At 33.2% G+C, this 16,523-nt stretch overlaps 1 long non-coding RNA gene across 1 annotated transcript in view; it reads right to left on the bottom strand.

Annotated features, from left to right (window-relative positions):
- LOC140432638 (uncharacterized) overlaps positions 1-14,739 on the bottom strand; it is a 36,649-nt gene extending 21,910 nt beyond the window's left edge. The window contains exon 1 of the long non-coding RNA XR_011949827.1: positions 14,681-14,739. This is a non-coding gene — a long non-coding RNA (uncharacterized lncRNA). The remainder of the gene's footprint in view (positions 1-14,680) is intronic.
- Positions 14,740-16,523: the final 1,784 nt, after the last annotated feature.

A 16,523-nucleotide genomic window follows, 5' to 3' on the forward strand; every position in this document is an offset into this window, starting at 1 on the left:
ATCGTTTCTGTCATTGCGTATTATATTGTAACCACTAAAACTATATTGTTGATTTTTTTTAAACCAAGTTTCGCTTATAAGCGCAATGTCGATATTTTTATCAAAAACAAATTGTACCAGACTATTTTTGTTAGCTATAGCAGAACGTGCATTCCATTGCATTATATTTAAATTGCGTGTTTTAGGATTGAATTTTATTGGTTTTTCAAAGTATCCTCCAATACTTGTTCTATACTACTTGTAATTACGTTAATATCAACAGGTTGTCTGTTGTTACTTGAAATTATTTTATTAATAAAGTCCATGATAAAAATTGATAAATTGCTAGCTATACTGCTTTTTTTGATTTCCAAACTAGAGTAGTTTGGTTTATTTGAATTTATTGTCAAAGGTTGTGAAGGTCCAAAGGTGAATGGAAATAATGGTTTTTGAACAGGTGATTGGATAGTGGGAGAGTTTGATTTTCTCTTTTTTTGGTTGGAGGTCTATCCCTCGCATGAGTTTGTTGGGAAAAGGAATTATTTTGATTGCCATTGAAATTTGTAGAGATTTGATTACGATTTGGATGAGATAACAATATACGATCGTTGTTAGGAAGTTCTGGAAAATGTTTGTCATAATTTGTTAGCGGTGAAAAGGAATTGTGGCTTACTAAACTGGATACGGAATTCTCAGATATTTCTTTGGCTTCCTTAAATGAGGTTTTTTGCTCTATCATTATATTTTTAATTTTTTTTTGATTGTCATAAGAGGGACACTTTTTTGAGATGGATACGTGATCTCTGCTTTTACAGTGTATACAAAAAATCAAATTTTTATCACAATTGTGTTTATCATCTTTAATCTCACCGCAATTTATACACCTTTCCTGAGTACTGTTACATTGTTTAGATACATGCCCATATCTCAAACATTTGTAACACTGGGTTATTCTACCTACAAATTGTTCAACCGAAAAAAAAACTCGATTAAAAGCTACGCGATTTGGTAAAATATTCCCCTCAAAAGTAACGACAATAGATTTTTTAGGTACAAATTCGACTGTTTTGTCTTCTTTTTGGACTTTTCTATTTACCCTATATATGTTAGTAACGCGTGAGTCTGATTCGATATTTTCCATGAGATAGTTGATATCATAACGAGTATCCACGTCTCTTATTAACCCTTTAATTTCTAGTAAATGGTTCGGTATAAATGCTCTTAAATTTTCTGATTTCAGTAGAGGATGTTTTACTAAATTATTTGCCTCTAGAAGTGATTTTAATAACACTTTAATCCGGTTTCGGCCTATACTTTTAATTTCAAGAATGCTTTTAAGATTAAATTTTTTAAAAAGAATATGACCAACAGTCATTGGATGCAATCTACCTAAATTGTTATTGTCGGTACTTTCTATATATACCCAAATATTTTGCACGTTGTACTTATCTGAGAGGAGATTGATTGTTTTCGGTTCCAACTGCTTCGCTGTTTTCTGGACATCACTATCCTCACTAGATTTATTATTAATATTATTAACACTTAAATCACTGTTATTCATGTCAGTATCTGTCGTCATCAAAGACGTCTCTTGTTTATTTTTGTCCCCCATCGGGGACCGATATTATTTCGTATTAATTATCAGTTTACACTTTTTAATTATTGTCTTATATGTAAAAAGTTAAAACCAAACACCAAGTAATTAGGAACCGGCTCGGCCTTTAACGAAATTAACGACTGACTCGGCCAAAGGAACGATCGATACTGTTTTCAAGCCTCAGATCTGTGGTATTTCCTCCAATTTTTAAATATTCTGTTTTGCTTATGTTAACAGTAAGCCCCCATTTGGCATATTCCTCAAATAATTTTCGATTCATATAATTTATATCTTCCTCATCGGTTGCAACCACCACCTGATCATCTGCAGACAACAATGTATACAGAGTTTCTTGTCCCACTTCGATGCCCATAAATCTACATTTATTTCTCCAATTCCTCAATGCTTCTTGGACGTATATTTTAAGTGACGAGATACCCACTTAAATACTGAAGGTATGCTGGCCCCTTTTAAATTACCTTTGAAATAGTTGGGTCAAATGATCTTATTTCTTACAATGCCAGCCCATACGTTTACCTTTTGCGGGTATTGTGTATGATGTTCCCGAATCCAGTTGGAGTTTTCTTTTGCCCAGTATTTACAATGCTGACGGTTGACCTCGCCATTTAATTTGAATGTAGCCTCATCAGAAAAAATAATATTTTGAACTAAGAGAGCGTTTCGGTAGCTGTTATCCATTATTATTTTGCAAAATTGTATTCTTTTACCTGGATCATCATCGTTTAATTTCTGTACAACTGTGCATTTTACTTACTTTACTTACTGTTACGTACTTTGTGTACTGTTATTTTGCAAACATCGAAATCACTACTAACCTTACGAACAGAAGTGTGCGCATCCTTCAAAAGCAAATAGAACATCTAATGTAACATAATTTACAGAGGAACGACCTGATTAGCGTGCATTTTCAACCGTACCAGTTTCTCGAAATTTCTTTTCAATCTTACTTACTGTTGACTGCGTGATGGGTATTTGTGGATATTTATCATTAAATAAATTACACCCTTCCATCTGAGTTCGTAATTTGTCTGCATACCAAATCATCATGAGTATTTCAATTCTTTGCTTTACACTCAAATTCATTTCTACTTAAAATTAATTCTAAGCAATAAAGAGAACATTTACGAATTAATACAATTATTTTACTACTTAATTGTTATTGAAAGTTACTGAAAATAATTACAGTTTACCAAAAACTAGAAGTAGACTACTTTTTTGCAATTGATAATAAATAATTTATTTTCTAAGCGCATATCTTTCAAATTATATCCATTAGACCCGAGTATTATACTTTTTTGAAATCAGCTCATTTTTATCGATCTAAAAATGTCCTAAAATACAGGGTGTTACATTTAAAAAAATAGCCGATGATGTCATCCCTGTAATGTGTATCACCTTGTATAATGAAATTTTATTGTAAAATGTAGAACATTAAATTTAAAAATCGACGTGTTTTAGATTTTTTTAAAAAGGTTTTTCATTTAGGAAATATCGAATTTATTCCATACTTTACATACACACTGTGTATGAAATTGTGTGGATATCTATCAACATTTCTACTGTATCTAATTCTGATTTCTTTTTCAGATATTCATCCTCTTTGAAACTGTTTTCTTCAATTTTTTCTTTTTTTATTTTCTCTTAGATCTTGCATGGTCGCCATAATATGCAGCTTGATTTGCTTGCTTGCAGCTTGCAGGTTTCTATTTTTAGAAATATGCTACAGGTAGTACTTAAATTTTGCAGTATCAGCAATAATACTATCAATATTTGCATATCCATAAGATTGCCTTTGCGCTTCGTTTATTTAATCAGTTCTTTATTTAACTTTTTTATTATTTAATCCATATAAATTTTATTTTGTATTTTTGAGCTAAATATCTGTATTTCGGTTCCATATTTTAATATCAACCTTTTTTGTTACAATTTTTGATGTTTTGCTTATCAATTTAATCAATATACCATACACCGTCCTGCAGAAAATAAACGATCTAATCTACCGTTTTTTTTTGTTCAATTTTTGTTCCAATCATAGCTTAGTTATTGGTGGAACCATCTTCCCACATAAAAATATCCACAAGGTTACATGGACTGCACCAGGTCCTATAAGAGAAAATCAAATAGACCACATCGCCATATCAAAAAGATGGAGATCATCTCTTCTTGATGTACGTAATAAAAGAGGAGCAGACCTCGCAAGTGACCATCATCTAGTAAACGGTACCATTAAAATCAAGATGGCAAAAAACAAAATCATGCGAAACACCAACAGACCAACATACATTCTAGACAAATTAAAAATGGCTCCAGGACGATACATGTTTAGGGAGAAACTCCAACTCAAAACAAGAGAACGTGAAGTAAATAGCTGGGAAGATTTGGCAGATGTTTTGACAGAAATAGCTGAAGACAAACTGGTAAAAAAGAGAAACATAAAAAAGAATGGATGTCAGATGAAATTTGAAATCTTATCGAGGAAAGAAAACAGCAAAAGAAAGATATTTGTTTTGAAAGAAAGAGTTTGATATTTGAAAGCAAGAACTGTAGAAGAAAGAGCGAACCGACAACAAGAATATGAAACAGTGTATAAAGCAGTTAAAAGAAATGCAAGAAGAGATAAAAGAAGGTAAACTGAAGACCTGGCAAAATAAGCTAAAACAGCTGCACAACACAACACAACTAGAGAGCTATACCAAATTACTAGACGACTAACAAAAAATGGGCTCAACTGTTTAAACATTGTAAGATCCAAGACAGGCGAATTACTTACTACAACAAATGACCAAGTAGGGAGATGGAAAGAGCATTTGTTGACTTCGAGCGTGCTTTTGACAGGCTTTTATCTCATGCTGATTTATGAAAGATTTTAGAGCTAAGAAACATCTCGCATAAAATAATTTTCACTATACACTGAGGCGAAATGCAGTGTGACACACTGGAATCAACAGCGACGAATTTGACATACTTACTGGAGTCAGACAGAGATGCGTGCTTTCTCCGTTTCTTTTTAACATAGCTGTAGATTATGTTCTCTACATACTAAACTTCGGCACAAGAGGGATACAATGGACGTTAACCACACACCTAAGCGATCTGAAATACGCCTGAAATAAAATTTCCGGTAACTCAAGGAGAGCACATAGAGATATCAGCCCCTGAATTAGTGTGCATCGACACTAGTTACCTGGAACAGGGTTAAAGATACAATTGACGCCAGAACAATCCGAAAGAATCTCTTTAGGCAAACATGCCATACAAGATTTAGCCATACGGCTCACACTTCCTCTAAGGAGAATATTCACTTATCCCAGATACCTAAGGTATTAAAAGGATTAAGCTCTGGTGGGACTCTTTCCATGTTATTGAGCCCTAGATGACTTGGTACGTAGGTGTATCTCCCAAAAATTTTCGCACGCATCTGGACGTGGAAAGTAGCACAGCATACAATATTGTTAATATTATTACTGCAGTGAATTGCATATTTAACATCTTCCATGTATACATGATACCCATTCCAGAATTCTGGAATCTTTGTACAGATCCAGTGGAGTCGGTACTACATGTTTTTAGAGTGACTTGATAGTCTCCAAATCGTATTTTCCGCCTACGATCTAATGCTTCGCAGTCATGTAAGATAGAGTTGACTGTTTCAGATTCTCCACTACAAATTTTGCAACTTGAGTCTTCATGAAACAGCCCCATTGTGTGCAGGTGTCGATTGAATAGCACATGTCCAGTAAGGAAGCTTGTTATGATTCTGAATTGATTTCATATGTTTTTCTCAGTACTTCAGTTCTTTCAGCTCAAGTCGATCCAATACATTTTACCATGTGCTTGTCAGGGTATACTTTCCCAATAAGTGATGTGTTCTAGTATATTGTGTTAGAATTCACTTTTTTTTCGATGGCGGACGTTGCTTTTTGAAACTCCTACGGCCAGCTCGGAACCGAAGTATTTTGTAGTTTATTCTCTTCTGGTTAGTTTACCAGCTATTTCACTGTGTACTCATCCAGTATCAGTATTAACAAATTAGATACAGGTAATCGATGTAAACGAGTTTAAAATTTTATTTTGGTTTAGAAAATATGTTCAAAAATATTCTTTTAAATCACATTATTCACGAAAAAGTAGTAAATGCCCTTTAAATGATTTAATAACTTCAAATAAGCCAATAAACTTTAAGGCAAAGTAAATAATGCAGATACTACTTATAATAAATTAAACGAAATACATTCGAATTTAATACATACATACAAATTTTAAACATTTTTCTACTGAGAATTTTTGTTATAAAACAAAAAGCATTTATTTTACAAAGATTCAAACATCCATGGGAAAACGTTGCAAGTTTACAATGAAATTGTAATTATAGCTTAAGTTAGAAACTTAAATATCGGTCTCTTAAATAAGATGGTTGTATCTTTTCCCCCCTTCATTTGATTAACCATGTTAAAATAATATTTGTTTGCCTAATCTAATCTAATTTTAAAACTTCTAGAATTTCTTCGAATATAAAGAGAGATCATTTGTCATTCATAAAACATGAATTACTTTTTGAACTATTATGATATAAAGAGTAAATGCTTCATCAATAAACTGGTGCTCTTATGTATTCAATCCATAAGTTATAAAAATATGCTAATTATAAAAATTTGTTAAAATGTGCTAAATTTACAAATACGGCCTAAAACTAAATTGTAAGAAGACAAAAATATTGATCATTAGTAAGAACTCCAACAAAAACGCCCAAATTACAATAGGCGATACACCGTTAGAAAGAGTGGAAAAGGTATGCTATTTGGACTGCAATATTAAGGATACTTGTGATCATAGCTACGAAATAAAAACTCGTATTGAAAAAGCCAGAAGCTCTTTCAACAGCTTTAGGAAGATTCCCTGCAACTTATCTTTAAGTGTCCTCCTCTATGGAGTAGAAAGCTGGAGCCTTACACAAGATGCCATAAAACGATTAGAGACACTTAAAATGTGGTGCTACGGACGTATGTTGAGGGTCTTATATAAGTATGTTACCACACAAGTAACATAACTATTCTCCAGAGGCTAAGAAAAGACAAAGAAATTATTAACACCATAAAAAACAGAAAATTGGCTTACTTCGGCCACATCATGCGTAATAATAAATACCGACGTCTACAGTTGATTCTACAAGACAATATTGAGGGTAAGAGAGGCCCTGGACGTAAACGTACATTCTGGGTGGCCAATCTTAAGAAGTGGGCTGGTCTAACGTCAATAGATCTATTTCGAGCTGCTGTGAATAGAATAAGATGGGTCAATGTGGTCGCCAACATCTCTAGAAGATAGGCACATTTAGAAGTAGTTAAATTTAACCTAAAAAATGTTGACGTGGTTAGTTAAAGATCAATTGAGACTAGATGTTAAAATAAAGCTAGTAGATTATCATTCTGTTTCCAAACAGGTCCTCTCTTTCCAAATACCTTTCCCTGAAGAATGAGTTGCAATAAGCCATATCTGTGTTTATTTCTTATAACATCTTCAAGATATTCTAATTTGCGCTCTTTAATTGTGTTATTGATCTCGCATTCCTTGCCCATTCGACGTAGAAACTAAATATTAGTCACACGATCCACCCATTAAATTCGTAAGATGCGCCTGTAACACCACATCTCCAAGGCTTCGAGCTTTCCTAAAGAAGCTTCAGAGAGCGTGCATGCCTCTACTCCGTACAAATTTTCACAATATAATCAATAATCAATGCATTCATTCAACTGCTGAAATTATTACTTTTGTTCAAGCCGAAACAAGCTCTTTTAAAATAAAATTTTATCTACATCGACGAATTCGTCATAAACTCTTATTAATAACGTTCACCTTCTCGTGATTTTTTTTTTCTTTTTTAAATACCATTTCTGTTACGGAGGTTGGTAGTCATCATGGCCGCTCTATCTCTCAAAACAAGTGCTCTAAAGAGTTGTTTTAAGCTGTAACCATATCCTTCTCTTTGGTTTTCAACGTTTTCATGTTTCAACCAAGATATTCGTCTTCTTTCTATGTTACTTCCGTCCTCTATTTGGCCTTAAATTTGAACCGCAAGATGCCGTATTTTTCTCCACGCTATATATGTCCGGAAAACTGTATCTTTATTTTTTTTTAATGTAATATCAACATTTTTCTTCATTCACCATGAGTGATCTAATACCCATGCGATCTTCAGAATACTTTTATACCTCCACATATCAAAGTAGTTTGATTCAATGTTCACGATTCAACTCCATAGTATGGAACATTGTATAAGTAACATGCAGTCAATTGTATTTTTTGGGCTTATCTCAAAATCTCTGCTACAAAGAACCTTCTTCATTGTTCTAAACTTGGTATGTTTTTTTTTTCAATTTTATTTTCAGGTTTATCTACCTAAGAATAGGATTTCGTTAGTGTTATTGTTCTTACTATTTTCCAAAAGCTTACTATTTTTAATTTAGAGAAGAGTCCCTTTTCTCCACTGTGTTTTAATATTTTATTCATTATTTTTTTTATATTCTCCAAATATTCGCTATTATTTCGGTGTAATTAGCATATCTATCATTTATACCAACAAATTTGTGAGTTTGGCATACCGGAAAAACTTATCCGATTAACGAGAATGACAATGTCTAACTTAAAAGTCAGCTTTAGCATACAGGAAGAAACTTCTCGATCCTTTGAGATAAAAAATGGACTCAGACAAGAGGATGCCCTGGTTTGCCTTCTATTTAACATTGCCTTAGAAAAGACAGTCCGAGACACACGAATTAGAGATGGCGGTACTATTTACAATCTTCTTCTCACGACGCCGTGTCCTTTCGAAGGTTGGCGATCCAAATGGCAATTGTAGTTTTGGAAACTGCTGCGCAAAAGATTTCTGCGGATGATCTTATAGGTCTCCCTACTGATCGTTTGCCCTGTACTTTTCCTTCCAGTACAACTTGAAGTAATTCGTATCTTTCGCCTCTCAACACATGACCCAAATATTGCATTTTCCTCTCTTTGATTGTTCTTAGTAATTCTTTTTGTTTACACATGCGACGAAGTACCTCAACATTAGTAACTCTTTGTACCCATGAAATTCTCAGCATTCTTCTGTATATATACATCTCAAAGGCATCTATTCTTTTTTTTTATTTCAGAGTCCATTGTCCAACTTTCACAGCCATACAGTAAGACAGAAAAAACGTAGCATCTGATCATTCGGATTCTAAGCTGTAGACTAAGGTCTGATCTTGTAAAAAATGTTTTCATGCTTATGAATGTTTTCCTTGCTTGTTTTGTTAGATTCTTAATAGGATTTCTTTTTTTGGATTACACTGACTATTAATATTTGCTCCCAAGTATTTTATGGAATTTACCTGTTCTATTATTTGACCCTTGGCATACACCTGTACGTTTATTGGTGTCTCTAAAAATACTAAAGTTTTAGTTTTGGAAACGTTTAGATTTAAACCGAACATTTCGCTGTGGTGAACTACCGCATTTATTATATTTTGTAGTTCTTGTGCGTTGCTTGCTATTAAGACGGTATCATCAGCATATCTGATGTTGTCTATGCTGATTCCGTTAATCTTAATTCCGCCTTGGACCTCGTCTAATGCTTCTCTGAATATAGACTCCGAATATAAATTAAACAGTAGTGGTGATAAGACGCAACCTTGTCTCATTCGTCGTCGGATTTGTATATCTTCGGATGTTGTGTGCTCTATTTCAATTGTTGCTGTTTGGTGCCAGTATAGTTCTGAGATAATTCGCAAGTCTTGTTCGTCAACTCCAGTTGTTCTCAGAATTTCGATCATTTTTTGATGGTTAACGCAGTCAAATGCTTTTCGATTGTCAATAAAACATGCATATACCTCTACATTCATGTCTCTGCATCGTTGCGTTAACAAATTTAAAGCAAAAAGAGCCTCTGGTGTTCCCAATCCGTTTCGTACTATTTACAATAGATCGATACAAATCTTAGCATACGCTGATGACATTGACATAGGCCGAGGCAAGCGAGATGTTGAGCAATATTTCCTAGAATTTGAAACGGTGGCGAAATAGGTCGTTATAGTCATCAAGGAAGAAAAAACCAAGTACATGCTGGTTACTAAAAATCCTGTAGCAAATGAGGAACGGGAATCAGCATTTGGAAGTCGTATCTTTGAACGTGTTGACAGCTTCGCATACCTTGGCTGACTAGTGACTACTACAAATAAAACAAGTAAAGACATTAAAAGACGAATAAACCTTACAAATAGGGCATACTTTGGACTCCAAAAACAATTTCACATAACGCAGAAGGATGAAAGACTTCTGGGAATATTCGAGCGTAAGATACTCCACAAAATATTTGGAGCTACAAACGATTAAGGGCAGTGACGTAAAAGATTAAATATTTCAAATTATACCAACTCTTTAATGAACTACATATCGTAACGTTCATTAACGTATCAAATACAGCGACTTAGATGACATAATAACATGATTGATAAAAAGCTAACGACAGCAACACCTATAGAAAGAAGAAGCAGAGGCCTACCGCGAATTAGGTGTTTAGATAGAGTTGAGACCAACTTAGGGATACTAGAGATCGGAATATGGCATCACGTTGCCAGAAACTGAACAGAATGGCACCTAATCTTAAAGCAGGCCAGGATCCACAGAGGATTGTCGAGCCAAAGAAGATGATGAATTAGCATATCTAATATTTTCACTAAAAAAACCCATCTACTTTAATCCCTGCTATTTCTGATCCATACCTTGCAGTCCGATTTTCTCAGAGTAAGCGTTAAATAATAGAATTGATAATATACCGCCTTGTTAGACCTGAACATTTCTACTTGAATTTGTTTGTTCGAGCAAACGTTCTGAACTTTCGAAAATTGCAAAAAAATACTGGCAATATGTGGGGTTATTACAATTTGGAGCTCAACAAATTAAAACTAGAAAATCGTTCTTAAATGTAGTTCTATAAAGTTCTTTATAACAGTTTGATATTTTTCAATCTTCCTAAAGAAGATGGCGAATAAGGAAGCAGATGCCAAAAACACTGCCAGTCATTTATTAATAGTATTGTATTTTTACTAATTATATATTTTTTGTATTGCTTGTATTTGAATCTTTGTAATTATTTAATTTTAAAATTTTGTTCAAAAGTTAAATATATTTAATAGTTATGGAGAAAGTAACAATATTTCGGATTAAGCTAAAACATTTTTAAACCTTCATACGCCACGAAAAAAAAAAAAAAACACTTCGTTAACAGTTAGTTGTACTAGCTGAGTTGTTAGATGCAGTTTTATTTTACAATCATAGCCCGTGCAAAACATAATCAAAAGGAATTAACTCATCAGCAAATAATTGTGTCAATCTTTCGGACTGAACCTCGGTTATTTTAATAAGTTTACTTTCGATAGCTTACACCAAATTGACAACAGCAAGAACATCATCCATTGACGCCATTACGCGAACACATTATCTGGAAAGCCTTAAAGCCAGCCTTTGTATATTTCGTAGTGCGTGAAGACTCTCATCTTTTTAGGTTCACCTAGGTTTTCCCTTTGCGTGTGGAACTACCTTTATACAGATTTTTCAAGATAAAATTGTATGTCAACCACCTATACAGTAAGGTACTAATTTTATTTTTATTCTTTTTTTAATTAAAAAAAGGACACTTCTCTTTGTTTCCATTTTAACAATTTCTATGTCCATCGCCCATCTGTCATTCTAGCTATGTGTAATGCCCATCTCTATTTTAGTATGGTTATCCTTTCGATGGTGTCAGTCACCGGTTCTTTTTCTGATATCTTCATTTTTTAATTTGTCTCGCAGAGTTGTTCCTAATATGGGTTGTAGCATTCTTCTCTGTGTGACTCTTAATTTTGTAGCTGAAATTTTTGTTAAGATAACTATTTTTGCTCCGTAGGTCGGCACTAATAGAACGCATTGATCAAACACTTTTCTTTCTTTTCCGGCATATAGGCAGCTCATTTTTATCAGTTTGATCAATTTTTCTTTTCAGTATCTGATTATCTCTGCCAATTTTAATTTTCTAATATTTATCTACGAGATCTATTTATTGTCCACCAATACTAATGTTTTGATTGGGTACCAAATTTGTCAATATTTTTGTTTTCGAGATGTTTATATTTAAACCTCTATTTTCTGTAACCACGAGTTCGTACAATCTCTGTTGTCATTCAAAGATCATCAGCTATTACGACTATATCTTCGGCAAAACTTAAGTTGTTTTTTTCTTCTTCTTGTAGGACCTGGTCAAGTTTATTACAATATTATTATTTATCCTAGATCTTGCGATGTTCATGTCCAGCTGTCCTAACACCTCTTTGGGGATCTTCTTAGTGGTCATTTTGTATCAGGTTAATGTGTTTTTGTCCATTTCGCAATTTATCCTGGGCTATTCTGTTAACATGATCTCTCCATTTATTGCGTCGACTTCGTTTTTATCTCACTACATCCTGTCTCTGAGAAAAATTTTTCTTATGCTTCTTAATTTAAATTCTGTAGTTCTCATCAATCTTTTTGTAAGCGACCGACGTTTCAGCTCTTATTTCCGCTACCTATGTTAGTACTGGCTTTACACATGCTTTACATATTCGGATTTTGCTCTCTACGCTCATATATTTGTTCCTCCATATAATATCCCTCAAGTATCTCAATATTCGGGCTGACTTGTTGACATATTTTTTCACTTCTTCTACAGTATATATATCATACAATATATCTGTTCTGAAATATTTGAAATCCATGACTTGTTGTATAATTTATTCGTTAATCATTAGTTTATATCTGATGGGGCTCTTGGCTATAACGATTGACTGGATCTTTTCGTGGGATATTAACATGTTTAACTTGTGTGTTGTCATATCGAATCTGTAAAGTAGACGATGGAGGTCATCTTCATTTTTTGCTAGAATTATTGCATCATCCGCATAGTAGACGATACTCAAAGCTCTGTTTCCCATTACGATCTTGTCCATCATCATGTTAAAGACATTCGGCACGTTTATTTTTTCGGCCAGTCCATGTTTTGTTTTTATTTACGCCTTTCAGTTGGACTCTGTCAAACACTTTTGTGAGATCTACAAACCACAGGAAAAGGGGTTTGGTAAAAAATATGAACTTCTCTATCTGCTAGTGGTCGTAATATGAAGATTGCGTCGGTTGTAGATCTATTAGTCTTGAACCCTTGTTGTTCTTCTGATACTCCTGCTGTGTTAGTTAATTTTTTTAACAAGATTTTATTTTATTGTAGACTAGAGCAGCGTTATTAATCTTTAATTGGGTTGGTTTTTGGTCCCTTTTTGTATGTTGGTATTGCTATACTGGTTCTTCATTCATCTGGTATGTATATAGCTAATAGGACAAAGAGCAATTAACACAAATAGATCAAAAAACAATAAACCTTGGTTATATATCAAAGTGGTTAGAGTGAAGGTACTTTTACAATGGATTTTGAATTTGTTAAAAAAGTACTGTCCTAGTACAGCAATGACCGTTAAATATAATTCGGACTCTATATCGCAGACAATATTATGTTTAATCTGTAGTATTATGATAATAAGAACAGTTGTACAGTCACAAATGGTGCTAAACAAAAATTCGATAGTTGTCCCAAAAAATACAACCAAACACCAATGAGATAGAAGAGGAATTAAATATTTAACAAAACTGTACATTTACTGAACATTTGCATGAATATTTGCCAATTAGAAAGATCTATTCCAATTAAGTGCAGCATTTGTTCCCAATCGACAGAAAACAACACAACGACGTTTTAGAGCGTTGTTTAAAATTGTTTTAACACATTAAACCGTAATGTCTGTATGGGAATGTGACAAAGAATGAGGCATTGATCCGCCACTTCATTTTAAACTTAAATTGGCACTTGGCTGAGTGGAAAGTAGTTACAAAACACAAACAAAAGGCTAAATCCATTCAAAAAAATTAACAAAACTTCAAAAACCGGACACAAAGGGCCCACATTCTCGAGCACCGAGTCGCCGAAGTGCGCGTAGCCCAGAGTGCAGACTTAAGACCTGAGTAGCAATTTCAGTTCGAAGATTTGTCAAAAGAGAAAGCAGAAAAAAAGCGCCTCACGCTAACCTGCATTAATCGTATTAGGATATCGTGTTGGAGTTATTGTTCCCAGGACTCCTATGCGACAAGCACTTGGCTGATAAGAGTGCTGTAGGGGGAAAAGATGGTCTGGAGCATTGGAGTGCGGTGGAGTGGTTCCTGGTTTCACGAATTAATACACCTTACTCCAATAATACACCTCCTTTGAATATCATTCAAAGGAGTTGCAAGCCTTTCATGCTGTGTTTAATCGGGCAAAGTTGTTCAAAATAACAAAGTCGTAAGGTTTTGGCTTACGTGTTTTAGGATATAAGAAAAATTTGGTTTATATATCATTATTGGTTTGCTTGAAAAAAGACATTTTAAAAAAAGGTTCCAAATAAAGAAGTAAAATATGTTCCCTTAGCAAGATAGATCACCATGTCAATTATTGACTGAATTTAAAAAAACCCGTTTTGGTTCCCTTTTTGTTCTTCTACTAAGTCATTATAATCATGCTAATAGTAATAAGTGAAAAAATATTTCTGTTTTAAAATCATCTATGGGGTCTTCTCGCCCACAAAAGTGAGTTAAAAATAACATTGTACTACTACAAAACACAAAACAAACTAATAAAAAAGAACTCTTGTTTAATTTTAAAAGGTCAAATATTTTTATGAAACTTTGTCTTTTAAATGTTTGCAAAATATAGAGGGGAAAAACAAATTTTGAAAGTTAAACTAAGGAGTAGTTCAATTAAAAAATATTATTACTGCGTGAAGGTACATCACAAGAAAAATAATATGAAATATTTTTGTTACTTTCTGCATTTACCGTAAGATTTTATTTATTTTCTCTTAATATTTTTTTCTTTAAAACAAACATTCTAATTTAACAGTTGCACTAGGATGCAAGAGCAACATCAAGTCATGTGTAAAGTCAACAATCCAATTCACAATTTAGAATGCAAAAACAATACAGATTACTTTGCTACTAAATTATTCTTACATGAGTCGTGCTGGGTTTTCTCTTCCGCCACAACCAGACCAGCTTGTTCGGTAACTGGCAGATGCTGTTCGAATGCGTTAACGCAGTTCAACATACTCCTGTAAAACATAAGTCTAGCTGTGAGTTATTATATTAGCTAACGTAACGTCATATTAAGTAGGTGACACTTATTAAATCAGGCGATACAAATGCTTTGATAGGAAATTGATAGTTTAGATTTTTTAAAGAAACACTTTGGTAGACCAAAAATATGTTATTTGTGAACAAATATGCCTTTTAGACAAATTTATGCCAAGAAAACTGCTTTTATGACTTTAACTTTGTAATTTTTTTATAATTTTAATCCCCCTTGCATTCTATTCAGACGTAAGGCCTTCATGCCGTACTTCTAAATAGCTATACATAACTTACTACAATACTAACAACTTTAAATTATTTCTTTCTTCTTTTTGCATTGTTTTATTTTTAGTTCGTGTAAAAATCCGTTGGATTTGGATTTATAAAATATTACTTTAAGTACCAAATTTGAAAAATATTTTCAGATTACAACCCAGTAGTGATTAAAATTAGGCTCACAATGAAAATAATAAAACGAAGAACAACGGATGCACAAATCGATACAAGTAAATTAAGGAACCCACTCATAAGACATCGCCTGGCGGTTTTAAAACTGAATCGATTGATGGTTGAGACCATTCTTCTGAAAGTGGTTTGCTAACAATTTTTGGATTTTTTCTTGTTTTTTTCTTTAATAAAATGGTTATTAATAAAGACAGAAGTAGATAAAAGTCAAAAAGAAATTCTGACAACAACCAGAAATAGTGGATATAAAAAGAAACAACTGATGACAGAAGAAATTTTAGATTTAATGAAGGAAAGATGTGAACATAAAAACAAAAATATTCAATTGTACAAAAAAGTGGATAAACAAATAAAATATATAATTAAGAATTTGACAGAAAAGTGATTAAAAGGACAATTCCAAGAAATAAAAGAATACCAGAAAAGACATGATAGTTTTAACATACAAAAAAACTAAACAATTAACTCACAACAATAGGAAAAAAATCTGGAATTCTGAAAGATACAAATGGAAAACTAATGTTGAATACTAACAAAAAATTAAAAAGATGAATATCAATTAATGGTCCAAAGACAATAGAACAGAAGAGAAGTAGCAGATGGTGATATTAAAAGATAAACCTAAAATATCATTAAAAAACAGTAAAAATGGCTAAGCAGTAGGTCCAGACCAAATCGCAGTAGAAAATTTAAAATGCATAAATGATATAACCCTAGACTTGCATATTTGTTTAACACAATATACAAAACATAATATACATCGAAACAATGGTTACTCTCCACCTTTTAAATCCCCAAAAATACAAACGTTGAAGACGAAAGTGAATACTGTACTAAGAATACTAAGTGCTGAGATTAGAACACTAAGATACTGAGAATACTTAGAATAGAGAGAATACTGAGGAATTCGAGCTAAGAGTAAGAGCTCTGAGATGTAACGTTTTATTCTACACTACAATATAGATTTGAAAGCTGAAAATTGAAGCAAGAACACATAAAGAAGCTTCAGTCATTGGATATTTGGTATTACAGAAGGAACATACATTTCTTCGGAATATATATAATAGCGCAACAGCTCCAGTTATAATGTATTATGGGAACACAAATACATTTCTATTCGAGAGGGGTATTAGGCAAGGAGATACCATCTCTCCTAAGCTATTCACCGCTTTGTTGCAGAGTGCTATGAGAAACAATAATTGGGAGAATATTGGAGTTAACATAAATGGAGAGTTTCTGATCAACTTGAGATTTGCAGATG

This window comes from Diabrotica undecimpunctata, chromosome 1, assembly GCF_040954645.1.
Source record: "Diabrotica undecimpunctata isolate CICGRU chromosome 1, icDiaUnde3, whole genome shotgun sequence".
Classification (NCBI taxonomy): Eukaryota; Metazoa; Arthropoda; class Insecta; order Coleoptera; family Chrysomelidae; genus Diabrotica; species Diabrotica undecimpunctata.